The following is a 13,755-nucleotide window of genomic DNA, read 5'->3' as shown; positions in this document are numbered from 1 at the left end:
TGAGGGGGTGGGGGTGGGGGTATGGTTTAAGACCACATAAAAGGGGTTAGACTGAAAAACAGAAGTCCACCCTCCCAGTTCCAGCTTCAGTCCTGCTCCTACTACAACCACTTTTGGTCTGTTCTGCATTTATTTATTCCAGTTTAACCCTGTGATGCCAAATAACAAGCTTACGCCTCCATTTCTTGATTTTCTAAGTTGAATTTTCAAAAATATTATGTTTTGATTGTTCTACTGCCACCCGCCCATATTATGGGACTTTATCACATATTCTATATCCTGTCCTCCCCCCCTCGATTTTTATAAGTGATTTTAACTTTTTTTTTTAAGATTTTATTTGTTTATTCATGAGAGAGAGAGAGAGGTAGAGACACAGGCAAAGGGAGAAGCAGGCTCAATGCAGGGAGCCTGACACGGGACTCAATCCCAGGACCCCAGGATCACACCCCCGGCCAAAGGCAGGTGCTGAACCACTGAGCCACTCGGGGATCCCCTTAGTTTAACTTTTTGTTGTGTATTGGTAATCGTTGTAATCGTGAATAATATGCCTATTACCTGAACTTCCTGACAGTGTACCCATAAGTACCTACCCTCCACTCCCCTACCTCCTATGGTCAGTAGCTCATACTATTACTTTTATATTGCCATACTCTCTTTCTCTTTTTTTTTTTTTTTTTTTAAATTTTTATTTATTTATGATAGTCACACACAGAGAGAGAGAGAGAGAGAGGCAGGGACATAGGCAGAGGGAGAAGCAGGCTCCATGCACCGGGAGCCCGACGTGGGATTCGATCCCGGGTCTCCAGGATCGCGCCCTGGGCCAAAGGCAGGCGCCAAACCGCTGCGCCACCCAGGGATCCCTCTCTTTCTCTTTTTCTTTAAGATTTTACTTTTTATATGACAGAGAGAGAGAGAGAGAGCACAGAGGGAGAAGGAGAAGCAAGGCTCTCCTCTGAGTAGGGAGACCAATGTGGCTCCATCCCAGGACCTGAGACCATGACCTATGACAAAGGCAAACACCTAACCGACCAAGCCACCAAGGTGCCCTGCCATGGTGTCTTTCTAAGGTTAAAATAAGTCTTCAGTGCTCTGTCCATAGACTGAGTCTGAAAGTGAAAATATAGATCCTGTATATAATTAAGGTTATGTAGATACTAATCACTGTAAATCCATAACGAAGATGTAATTTTGTGTTTGCCATCTGAAGCAGTAACATTAATTGGCAGCTCTAAACAGTGCTACATATCATGCCAGAAATAGTCTTTTCATACTTTATTTATTTATTTATTTATTTATTTAAGCTGATTCCATGCCCGATATGGGACTTGAACTCACAACCCTGAGATTAAGAGTTGCATGCTCTTACAACTGAACCAGCCAGGTGCCCAGTTTTCTCATCTTTAGAGTTTTATTTTACTGTATGAAATTTTTAGTTTTCCCTAGAGTGGGGTTTCTCACCACAAATGCCAGATGTGTATGGGATCCCTGGGTGGCTCAGCGGTTTAGCGCCACCTTCGGCCCAGGATGTGATCCTGGAGTCCCGGGATCGAGTCCCGCATCAGGCTCCTGGCATGGAGCCTGCTTCTCCCTCTGCCTACCCCTTTCTCTCTCTCTCTCTCTCTCTCTCTCTATCATGAGTATATTAAAAAAATATGATGGAAAAAATACACAAATTTGATGAATGGTTAGGAAGGTGTTCCATGGTTTCTTTATATAATTTTAGCATGTGATTTTTACCACAGTTCTTTGTCAAAGCTCAAATTTCTTATGTCCATGTCCTCCTTAAATCTAAACACAGTTCCTTAAGGTAAAGGCTTGAAATGGAAACAGCCTAAAACGGAGGGGGATTTTATGTCACAATCTGTAAATTACGCTGTGGTTGTGAAGCCCAGTAGTTAAAAGCAAACGAAGCAGAAATGGTGAAATCACTCATGTTTGCTTCCCTAGCAGTGACTTACAACCACAGCCATGCTTTTGCCTACGGACCAACAATGCTGAAATGTTTCACTATTAAATGTCGTAATTTCAAAAGGGAAAAAAACGGAAATTTCAAAAGGAAAAAAATGAGCTTTATATATTCAACACAGAAAAATTCCCCAAACATAATGTCAAGTGGAGAAACACATACAAGTTCTGAAAGGTGGGGATCCCTGGGTGGCGCAGCGGTTTAGTGCCTGCCTTTGGCCCAGGGCGCGATCCTGGAGACCCGGGATCGAATCCCACGTCGGGCTCCTGGTGCATGGAGCCTGCTTCTCCCTCTGCCTGTGTCTCTGCCTCTCTCTCTCTCTCTGTGTGACTATCATAAATAAAAATAAACATTAAGGGATCCCTGGGTGGCGCAGCGGTTTGGCGCCTGCCTTCGGCCCAGGGCGCGATCCTGGAGACCCGGGATCGAGTCCCGCGTCGGGCTCCCGGTGCATGGAGCCTGCTTCTCCCTCTGCCTCTCTCTTTCTCTCTCTCTCTCTGTGATGTGACTATCATAAATAAATAAAAATTTAAAAAAAAAAATAAAAAAATAAACATTAAAATTTTAAAAAAAGTTCTGAAAGGTACCTACAGTGGGATAAAAACAAGAATAAGCATTGATGGTAGACACGTATCTAGGAAAAGTATAAAGTCTCAATGGAATAATACTCAGCATCCTCAGGACAGGTGCGGGGAGAGGGAAGAGAACCAATGAGGCTTAAGTTTTGTCTTCTAGGAACCCCTGGGTGGCTCAACAGTTGAGTGTTTGCCTTTGGCTCAGGTTGTGATCCTGGAGTCTCGGGATTGAGTCCCGCATTGGGCTCTTGTGGGGCTTGCTTCTCCGCCCTCTTCCTATGTCTCTTCCTCTCTCTGTGTCTCTCTCATGAATAAATAAATCTTAAAAAAAAAAAAGAAGTTGTCTTCTAAAAAACAGGAGGAGCATCTGGCTGGCTCAGTCAGTAGGATATATGACCCTTGATCTCAGTTCAAGCCCCACAGTGGGTAAAGAGACTACTTTAAAAAAAACTTCAAGATCTCCTGGGTGGCTCAGTCAGTTAAGTGTCCAACTCTTGGTTTCGGCTTGGGTCATGATCTCAGGGTCATGAGATTGAGCCCCACGTCTGGCTCAGTGCTCAGTGCAGAGTCTACTTGAGATTCTCTCTCTCCCTCTGCCTCTCCTCAATTCATGTTCTCTCTAAATAAATAAATTAATGAATAAATGAAATCTTTTTTAAAAAAGAATATTCGGGGCACCTGGCTGGCTCAGTGGGTAGAATGCACAACTCTCGATTTTGGGGTTGGGAGTTCAAGCCCCAAGTTGGGCATAGAGCTTACTTTTTAAAAAACAGAAATGGGGGACGCCTGGGTGGCTCAGTGGTTGAGCGTCTGCCTTTGGCTCAGGGCGTGATCCTGGGGTCCTGGGATTGAGTCCCGCATTGGGCCCCATGCAGGGAGCCTGCTTCTCCCTCTGCCTGTGTCTCTGTCTCTCTCTGTGTCCCTCATGAATAAATAAATAAAATCTTAAAAAGGGCAGCCCCGGTGGCCTACTGGTTTAGCACCGCTTTCAGCCCGGGGTGTGCTCCTGGAGTCCCAGGATCGAGTCCCACGTCGGGACTCCCTCTGCCTGTGTCTCTGCCTCCCTCTCTCTGTGTGTGTGTGTGTGTGTGTATGTGTCTGTCATGAATAAATAAATAAAATCTTTAAAAAAAATCTTCAAAAAAAACAAAAGAAATTTTATACCATTAAGAAAGTGAGAAGGCAAGCCACAGACTGGGAGAAAATATTTGCAGATAATATATAATAATGTTATTATATATTTATATATAATAATGTATTTATTTTAAAATAATATAACCTAATAATAATAATTATTATCTAACAAAGGACTTGTATCTAGAACATATGAAGAGCTTTTAAAACACAACATTAGGAAGGTAAATAATCCAATTAAAATGGGCAAGAGGTTTGAACAGACATCTCACCAAAGAAGACATACAAATGGCCAATAAGCACATGAAAAGGTGCTCCACGTGTTAATAATTAGAGGAACACCAATCAAAACCACAATGAGGTACCACTTCACACCTACTAGAATAACTATAATCAGTACAACAAAAAAACCCAAGTGCTTTCAAGGTTTCAGAGCAAAAGCAAATCTCATGTACCTCTAGTGGGAAAGTCAAATGGTGCAGCCACTCTGAAAAACAGTTTGGCACTTTCCTAAAAAGATAAACAACAAACCCACTCCTAGGTATCTATGCAAGATAAATTACATACAATCACATGCTTGTGCACTAAATGTTCACAGTGGCATTTATTCACAAGAGCCAGAAAGTGGAAATAATGCAGTGCCCATCGATTGGTCAATGGATAAATAAAATCTGGTGTATTTATACAGTGAAGTATTATTAATACATAAAAGGGAGTGAAGCAGTGATCCATGCTACAACACAGATGAATTCTTGAAAACATCACACTGAGTCAAAGAAGCCAGATACAAAAGACCGCATAGTGTACGGTTCCTTTTATATGAAATATCCAGCACAGGGAAATCTCTGGAGACAGGAAGTAGATTAGGGGTGGCTGGGCGGGGGTGGGGGGGGGGTGGGGGGTGGGGTGGGAGTAGGGGTGAGGTGTGGGAGTGTGGAGGTAGGGGTGAGAGGTGGGCGGGGGTGGGGGTGGGGAGTGACTGCTAATGGACACATGGGATCTCTTTAGAGTGATGAAATATTCTAAAATTGAATTTTGGTAACGGATGCATAGCTATGTAAATTTACCCAAAATAATTAAAGTATCCACTTGAAACAGGAATGTTGGGGCAGCCCCGGTGGCGAAGAGGTTTAGCGCCGCCTGCAGCCCAGAGTGTGATCCTGGGGACCCGGGATCAAGTCCCACATCAGGCTCCTTGCATGGAGCCTGCTTCTCCCTCTGCCTGTGTCTCAGCCTCTCTCTCTCTCTCTCTCTCTCTCTCTCTCTGTGTCTCTCATGAATAAATAAATAAAATCTTAAAAAAAAACAAATGTTTAAAAAAAAAAAGAAACAGGAATGTTATGGCATGTAGATAATACCTCAATAAAAACTGTCCAACAAACAAAGCAAAATGTCAGGGTCTCAGAGTGGCTGCCCCTGAAACTGATGGATGCTGTCATGAGCAGGTGTGCGGACTGACGACAAAGGCTCCCTGCTGAACCCAAGTGGGATCTCGCCAAAGGGCAGTGGCCTCAAGAATGAGTGGTTGGATTTGTGGGGTGTTCAGTTTTCCAAAATCTAAACCCCTCTCCTGGTCTGGGGATGCACCATTGCTGTCAGCCAGGACCAGCAGGTAATAGAAATTGGAAAATCCCATGGCTTCCCCAGATGGGGATTCCTCTTCTCCCACAACCACAGGGCCCGAGGCCAGCAGCCAGGGCTGACATGGTGGCCACGGGATGTCACCAGGGACCCAGACTCTCTCTCTTTCAGCTTCTTCTCCCTCATTATGATTATGGGGATTTTAGCCACAGGTCCAAAACATGCCTGCTGCCCCTCTGGGTGCCATATCCTCCTTCCGGGCAGTGGGCAGGGCAGGGGTGGTCAGAAAGCACATGCATCTGATCTGTCCCTTTTTATGAGGAAACTACTGGATTTCATGAAAACCCCATGGAGTAGATTGGCCTCCATACCCTGGGGCCACCCTTCACTGCAGGCGAGTCCAACATTCTTGGCTGGCTACATGTTTCTACCTAATCAAACTGGGGTTCTCGTGATGGAGAGAGAGGTGGGGGAGATTGGTGACTTGGGAAGAAGCAGAGTGTCTGCCAAGGTGAGTGCCGCTGGTGGGACCTCACCTCTCTACAGCCACCCGAAGACCCTTTGCTGTTCTCCTGCCCTGGCAAACAGCTCTCAGACTGGTGGGCCAGGCTCAGTCGTTTTGCTCCCTCTCTGGACCTGAAATCTTGAGCAAGGCTTCAAGGATGTCCCTCCCCCTCGAGCTACACTCACTGCAAGAAGCCACAGAGATAACAAACTGTGCTGTCCACAGGCTCTGCGGCCTGGCATTTGTATTGGGTCGTGACAGGAAGCCGAGTGGTGGTTGCCTGGGCGAGGGGAGAGGAGAGAGGCTTGAGCAAACCTGGGGAGTGATGACATGCGGTCACTCTCTCCAGTGTGGAGGTGGCTTCACAGATACACACATTTGTCAAAAGTCAAGTTACACACTTTATATATGTGCGTTATATTGTGTGTCACTTACATCTCACTAAAGCTTCTTTCAGGAAAAAAAAAAAAAGGTAAAGCAGGATAAGCAGCTTAGAAACAGACAGAAGAACTGAGAGTCCTGACTCTAAAATGCTCACAAGGCCGTATGTGATCTTTCCCCTTGCTGATTTTCCGGCCATTTCCAACGGAACCTCATTCAGTACTCAGCCCCCTTTGTGCTCTCTCTCATCTCTGGGCCTTTGCATATGCCATTCCCTCTGCCTGCAACACTCACTCCTTTCCCACCAGAGTCACCCTGAATTTTCGGGTCCTGGCTCACATGCTTCCTCCTGTGGGAGGCCCTTGCTGACCACCCAGGCTGGGTCTGTCACCCTCTGTACCGGCTCTGCCATCCAACCTCCAACCACTCTGGGTCATCACCATCTGGGGAGCAGTCTGTCTCCCCCATGGACTGGGAGTCCCAAGAATGGAGGACCAAGAATGTCTTGGTCACTCCTGTGATCACCCCCAGCACTGCCTAGTAAGGGGCCAGGCTCAGAGCAGGTACTCAGGGAATATTTATTAAAAACATCAATCAATCAATCAATCAATCAGTCAACCAATGAATAAATAACCTCCTGATTAATTACAAAAGGGCAAAAGGCACTTTACTTTCACAGTGGATAGACCCAGTGGTTACCACTTAAGCCAAGTGATCAAACTCAGCATCATCTATAATGGGACCAACTGATATTGTGACCCAATGGAGTCCTCAGGGGACAGTCACAGCATCACCCACAAGGTTTTCCTGCTGAAAATGTTCACTTTGAATCTTTTTTTTAGGATTTTATTTATTTATTTTTTTATGAGACACACAGAGAGAGAGAGAGAGAGAGAGAGGCAGAGAACAGGTAGAGGGAGAAGCAGGCTCCATGCAGGAAGCCCGATGAGGGACTCGATCCTGGGACTCCAGGATCAGGCCCTGAGCTGAAGACGGAGCTCAACTGCTGAGCCACCCAGGCATCCCCAAATTTTTTTTAAGATTTTATTTATTTATTTATTTATGAGAGACACACACAGAGAGGCAGAGGGAGTAGCAGACTCCCTGTGGGAGGCCCGGTACAGGACTCAATCCCAAGACCCCGGGATCACAACCTGAGCTAAAGGCAGACACTCAACCACTGAGCCAACCAGGTGCCCATGCTCACTTTGAATCTATTCATGAGTCCAGAGTGTGGGGCATCTTCTGCAGCACAACTGAGCTAGAAGTTTCCAAAACTCCAAAGTTATACAAATCCAAAAAAAGGCAAAGCTGCCCTAGATTTCAAAAGATTAAAGAGATGACTATAAAATGTAATGTGTGGGCCATGACTAAATCCTGGGTTGGATGGGAAAAAAATCTATAAAGACATTTTGACATTGTTGGAGAGATCTGAAAAAAAAAGTTTCTTAGATGACATTCTGAAATTATTAAGAATTTTCTTATGATGTGTATAGTGTATGATGGCCTTTTTGGACTGTGTGGGAGAAGGTCCTTATTCTTAGAAGACATACACTTAAGTTTTTAAGGTAAAGTGTCATGACATCTGCAGATTACTTTCAAATGATTCAGTGGAAAAAAAAAATCTGTGTATGTATGGAGACAGAGACAGATAGAGGTGTGAAGTGTTTTGGACTACATGTAGTTTGTGCACACCCCCAGGACTAGAAATACCATGAAGATGGTATTTGGAGGTGGGGCCTTTGGGAGTTAATTTGGTTTGTATAAGTTCATGGGGCAAGAACCCCCCCAGGATGGGATTAGTGTCCTTTACAAAAATTTTTTTATTTATTTGAGAGGGAGAGAGAGAGAGAGAGAGAGAGAGAGAGAGAGAGAGAGAGAGAAAACACAGGAGGGAGGGGCAGAGGGAGAAAGAGAGACAGATGCAGACACCCCTGAGCAGGCAGCCAGATGAACACAGGGCTTGATCCCAGGACCCTGAGATCATGTCCTGAGCAGAAATCAAGAGTCAGATGCTCAACTGACTGAGCCACCCAGGCGCCCCCTAGGGATTGGTGTCCTTATAAGGAGAGAAAGAGGGCAGCCCCGAGCCCCGGTGGCGCAGCGGTTTAGCGCCACCTTCAGCCTGGGGTGGGGTCCTGGAGGCCCTGGATCAAGGCCCACATCGGGCTCCCTGCGTGGAGCCTGCATCTCTCTCTGTCTCTCTCTCTCTGTGTCTCATGCATAAATAAATAAAATCCTTAAAAAAAAAAAAAAAAAGAAGGGAGAGAAAGAGACACCAGGGCTTTCTCTCTCTCTCTCTCTGCCATATGAGTACAGGGCATGAAGGCAGCGTCTGCAAGCCAGGAAACAGGACCTCACTGGGAAGCGAATCTTCCAACACCTTGATTTTGGACTTCCCAGCCTCCAGAACGGTGAGAAAATAAATGTCTGTTGTCTAAGCCCCTCATCCGGTGGCATTTTGCTAGAGCAGCAGACATAATCATAGACATAAACATGCAGATCCAAGATCTCTGAAGGGCACAGACAGGGCACAATTTGAACAAGTGGCGAATCTAGTAAGGGCACCTGGGTGTTCATTGTACAGTTTTTTCTATTTTTCTGTAAGTTTGACAGTTTTCCAGATTAAGATGTTGGGGAGAACTAAAAAAAAAAAAAAAAAAAAAAAAAAAAAAATTTAGTTTGTAAAGAAAATGTACCAAAATTTAAGTAAGTGCTGATGATTTCTAGCAGGTAGGTTTTATGGTGCTCTTGGTTTTTAAATTTTCTCCTATGAATACTGAGGACTTGCTTAGTTAAATGAAAGAGGAAAATTCAAAATGTACATGTGATCAGATCCAGCCATTGTCATTTCCAGGAATTATTCTTAAGAAAGTAACAATGGGACACACAAAAATTAGCCCAGGGTCCCTGAGGCCTAGCATGGCTCTCTGAGGGGGTCCTTCCCTGCTAATTGCTGGGGTAGTGCCCTCCAGGGCAAGGAGAGGCTGTGCCACTGTATGGTGTGTGACATGTCCCTCTTCTAAGTTTAAAGCTCAAGACCCAGGGCAGCCTGGCTGGCTCAGTCGGTGGAGCATGTAACTCTTGATCTTGGGGTTCTGAGTTCAAGCCCCACATTGGGTATGGGAGATTACTTAAAACATTAAAAACATTTTTTTTAAGATTTTAGTTATTTATTCATGAGAGACACACACAGAGAGGCAGAGACATAGGAAGAGGGAGGAGAAGCTGGCTCCATGCAGAGAGCCTGACACAGGACTCCAGGATCATACCCTGAGCCAAAAGCAGACGCTCAACTGCTAAACAACCCAGGCGTCCCAAAACTTTTTTTTTAATTAAAAAAATCAAAATAAAGCTCAAGACTCATGGGAAAGTCAGAGAGGCAGGGGGCTCTCAGGTGCCTTACACACACACTGTATCTTGCAAGATTAAGCAGCAGATGCCCACAGAAGTAACCTGTTCTCTAAATACCTTGTAAAGACTTCCTTCCTCTCTCCTCTCACTTTCGTCCAAAAGAACATCTTGTGCCTCCCCCTCAAACAGTCTAGGGCTAGCAGCAATTCATTCTCCCAATATTCCTGTAATTACTTTCTGAAGAGAGGAATGAGGGGCCCTATTTGTAGCAAAAAAAAGGGGGGAAAAACTAACTTGGTTGTTTAAGAGGTACTGGGTTTCTGTTTGGCATGATGAAAAAATTCTAGACAAAGAGGGTGGTGATGGTTACACAACTCTGTAGGTGTACTTAATGCCACTGAATTAAATACTTAAAATGGCTAAAATGATTGCGTGTATGTTATGTACATTTTGTCCACTTAAGAAGAAAAGATAATTTGGTCGTGAGAAACGAGTCCAGGTACTGCTTTGGTTCACCCCCAGCTGGCCGACAGGTATGGTGTACTGCCATGCAATTCTGGCAATAATCCCCCAGCATCAGTGCAGACTCCACAGGGTGAAGGCTCCGTCCCAAAGACTTTTCCCACCCCAGGCAGCAACCATGAGCAGGGGTTCCCAAGCCACCTGCACTTCTGACCAACCAGCTACAAATTCGAGGGCTCCTGCCAACTCCCTCAGGTCCAAAAGTTTGCTATAACAACTCACAGAATGCCCTGAAAACATTATGCCTACAGTTGTGGTTTTATAATAAAAGATACACAGGAGGTAAGGCGTAGGAGGGATCCTGGAGCTTCCACGGGAGAACGCTTTCCACCCGCCCTTCAAATAGGGCTGCCAACCAGGAATTGGCTCAGGCCCACCAGGTGGGCAAGAGGGATGGAATTCCTGGCTCTGTGATTGAGCCAGAAAGTCAGGCAGGTTTAGTCATAATCTTTTTTTTTTTAATTTTTATTTATTTATGATAGTCCCACATAGAGAGAGAGAGAGAGAGGCAGAGACACAGGCAGAAGGAGAAGCAGGCTCCATGCACCGGGAGCCTGACGTGGGACTTGATCCCGGGTCTCCAGGATCGCCTCCAAAGGCAGGCGCTAAACTGTTGCGTCACCCAGGGATCCCTCTTTTTTTTTTTTTTTTAAGATTTTATTTATTTATTCACGAGAGACACCGAGAAAGAGGCAGAGACACAGGCAGAGGGAGAAGCACACTCCCTGTGGGGAGCCTGATGCGGGACACAATCCCAGGACCGTGGAATTATGACCTGAGCTGAAGGCAGGTGCTCAACCACTGAGGTGTCCCAATTTTTGCTCTTAATAAAATAAAAAGTTCCTTTTCTCTAATGGCTAGTACTAGGTTTCCCTTTCTGTTAGAAGGTTCCAGAGCTAAGCAACACTCTCCTAGCCACTGGTCACAGGTGTCTATTGAGCACTTGAAATGTCACTAGCCAAAAAGTGGCTTCTTTGTAGGTGAAAACACAGAAATAGATCTGAAGACTTGGTATGAAAAAAAAAAGGTAGGGTTTCTCAGTACTAATGTTTATACTGGTTACATGTTGAAATGATAATATTTTGGACATATCAGGCAAAGCAAAATATATCCTTAAAATTGATTTTACTGGGGCAGCCCAGGTGGTTCAGCAGTTTAGCGCCGCCTTCAGCCCAGGGCCTTACCCTGGAGACCCGGGATCAAGTCCCACGTGGGGCTCCCTGCATGGAGCCTGCTTCTCCCTCTGCCTGTCTCTCTGCCTCTCTCTGTCTCTCTCTCTGTCTCTTGTGAATAAATAAAATCTTTAAAAAAATAAATTAATTAAATTAAATTAATTTTACTGGTTTCTTTTTGTGTTTTGAATGTGGCTGCTAAAATATTTTATGTTTTTATTTATTTATTCATGAGAGTCACAGAGAGAGAGGCAGAGACACAGGTAGAAGGAGAAGCAGGCTCCCTGCGGGGAGCCTGATGCAGGACTCCATCCCAGGACCCCAGGATCACGACCTGAGCCAAAGGCAGACCCTCAACCACTGAGCCACCCCCCAGGTTTAGTCATAATCTTATGTGAGGTCTTCCCAATCAGCCCCACTCAAAGTCACTTTAGGAGCATAACAAAAATACAGTTATCACTTAGGAATTTAACAAAGGCTTCCAAAGCTATATGGAACTGGTAAAACCAGTCAACAGATATGTTCTTCATTACCCTCCAATTACAAAGGGAGGTGATTAGTAACCTTCTCCCCACACACAAGCTGTGGCTGCCATGATAGGCACCAACAAGGGACAGCCAGGTGCAGGCCAGTGCCCAGGAGCAGCACTGGCTGGGAGTCCAGACTCCTCATCTTCTTAGGTAAGGGCCTCCCACCACCTGTTCCCTCTCTCCAGAGGCTCCTCCACCTTCATATCTCTCTCCCTTGCAGTTCTCTTCCACCTGCTGCTTCCATTTCTGCACGGAAGCCTCCATCCCTCCAAAGGCGAGTATGCATGGTGTGGGGGGCCGGGAGGTCTGACCCCCCTGAGGTGGCCGAGCAGCAGTGAGAGGCAGAGGACAGAAGGGCTTTCTGGGGATGTCTGAGAGGCAAATATGAAATAGCAGCCAGTTCAATTGAGACACCGAGTGATAAACTGAACCTCAATCTCTGGAGGAGCTGGGATCCCTGGCCAGGGGTTCAAGGGCTCCAGCCCCTTAAGAATCACAGGCTGTGATTCCTCTGAAGGGGAGACTGCAGAGCTGGCTTTGCGGGGTGGGGGTGGGGGTGGGACCCTTCCCCCCATGACCTGAGGTAAGTCAGGGAAACAGCAGGAGACAGGGTCAGATCTTTAGGGCTCTCACAAACTGGGATTATGCAAACCTCAAACCCAAACCATAAAAGCAGAGGGGCCGGTACTAGGACAGAGCTGCCATTGGGGACCCCATCCTCGGCCCACAGGGGCCTGGACAGGGAAGGCAGGCGGTGCTGGGTGGGGCCCAGAAGGGAAGGGCTAGAGGGTTGCCTGCAGTCAGGGAGCATCTCTGCTCTGCTCAAGTGCCAGCCTCAGGGTTGCAGTTCTGACCTACCTCCTGCCACTCCCCGCTTCGGGTTCTTGGGGAGCCCCTATGAGGACACCCCTCAAGCTGAGTGTGGGTGCTGGAGCTAGGGAGTACTTCTTGGGTGGGAGCAGAAATGGGACATCTGGGTCGCCTGGGTGGCTCAGCGGTTAAGTGTCTGACATAAGTGCCTATGTCTCTGCCTCTCTGTGTGTCTCTGATGAATAAAAAAAAAAAAAAAAAAAAAGAAATGGGACATCTGCTGGGCTCAGAGGGAGAAAGGGTGTGATCGGCCATGTCAAGAGCCAAAGTCGGGACATCTGGGTGGCTCAGTGGTTGAGCATCTGCCCTTGGCTTGGGTAAGTGGATAAAATCTTAAAAAAAAAAAGAAAAAAAAGTGCTAAAGTCAAGAAGCCCGTCTCATTATGGGCCCAGCTGGTGAAGCTTTTCTTTTCTTTTCTTTCTTTCTTTCTTTCTTTCTTTCTTTCTTTCTTTCTTTCTTTCTTTCTTTCTTTCTTTCTTTCTTCTTTCTTTCTTTTTTTAAAGATTTTATTTATTCATAGAGACAGAGAGGCAGAGACACAGGCAGAGGGAGAAGCAGGCTCCATGCAGGGAGCCCCACGTGGGACTCGATCCCCAGGTCTCCAGGGTCACACCCTAGGCTGCAGGTGGCGCTAAACCGCTGCGCCACAGGGACTGTCCTGGTGAACCTTTCTTTCTTTCTTTCTTTCTTTCTTTCTTTCTTTCTTTCTTTCTTTCTTTCTTTCTTTCTTTTTTTGTGAACCTTCTCTATGAGCATTTCTGTATTGCAACCCCACTTGGTGTCTTAAAAAAAAAAAAAAAAAAGGCGAGGCACCTGGGTGGTTCAGTGGGTTAAGCATCTGCCTTTGGCTCAGGTCATGATCTCAGGGTCCTGGGATCCAGCCCCCCCAGTGGGCTCCCTGCTCAGTGGGGAGCCTGCTTCTCCCTCTCCTCCCTGCTGTGCTCTCTCTGGCTGGCTGTCTGACTCTCAAATAAATAAATAAGGGGCAGTCCAGGTGGCTCAGCGGTTTAGTGCCTCCTTCAGCCCAGGTTGTGTGATCCTGGGGTCCTGGGGATCGAGTCCCACATCCGGCTCCCGGCATGGAGCCTGATCCTCCCTCTGCCCGTGTCTCTGCCTCTCGCTCTGTCTCTCATGCATAAATAAATAAATAAATAAATAAATAAA

At 46.1% G+C, this 13,755-nt stretch overlaps 1 protein-coding gene across 1 annotated transcript in view; it reads right to left on the bottom strand.

The window, feature by feature from the left end:
• OPA3 (outer mitochondrial membrane lipid metabolism regulator OPA3) overlaps window positions 1–13,755 on the bottom strand; it is a 73,883-nt gene that overhangs the window by 3,175 nt on the left and 56,953 nt on the right. The window lies entirely within an intron of this gene.

Source organism: Canis lupus, chromosome 1, assembly GCF_003254725.2.
Source record: "Canis lupus dingo isolate Sandy chromosome 1, ASM325472v2, whole genome shotgun sequence".
NCBI lineage: Eukaryota > Metazoa > Chordata > Mammalia > Carnivora > Canidae > Canis > Canis lupus.
Note: the sequence above shows the minus strand (reverse complement) of the source record. Positions and strands in the feature narration are given on the sequence as shown.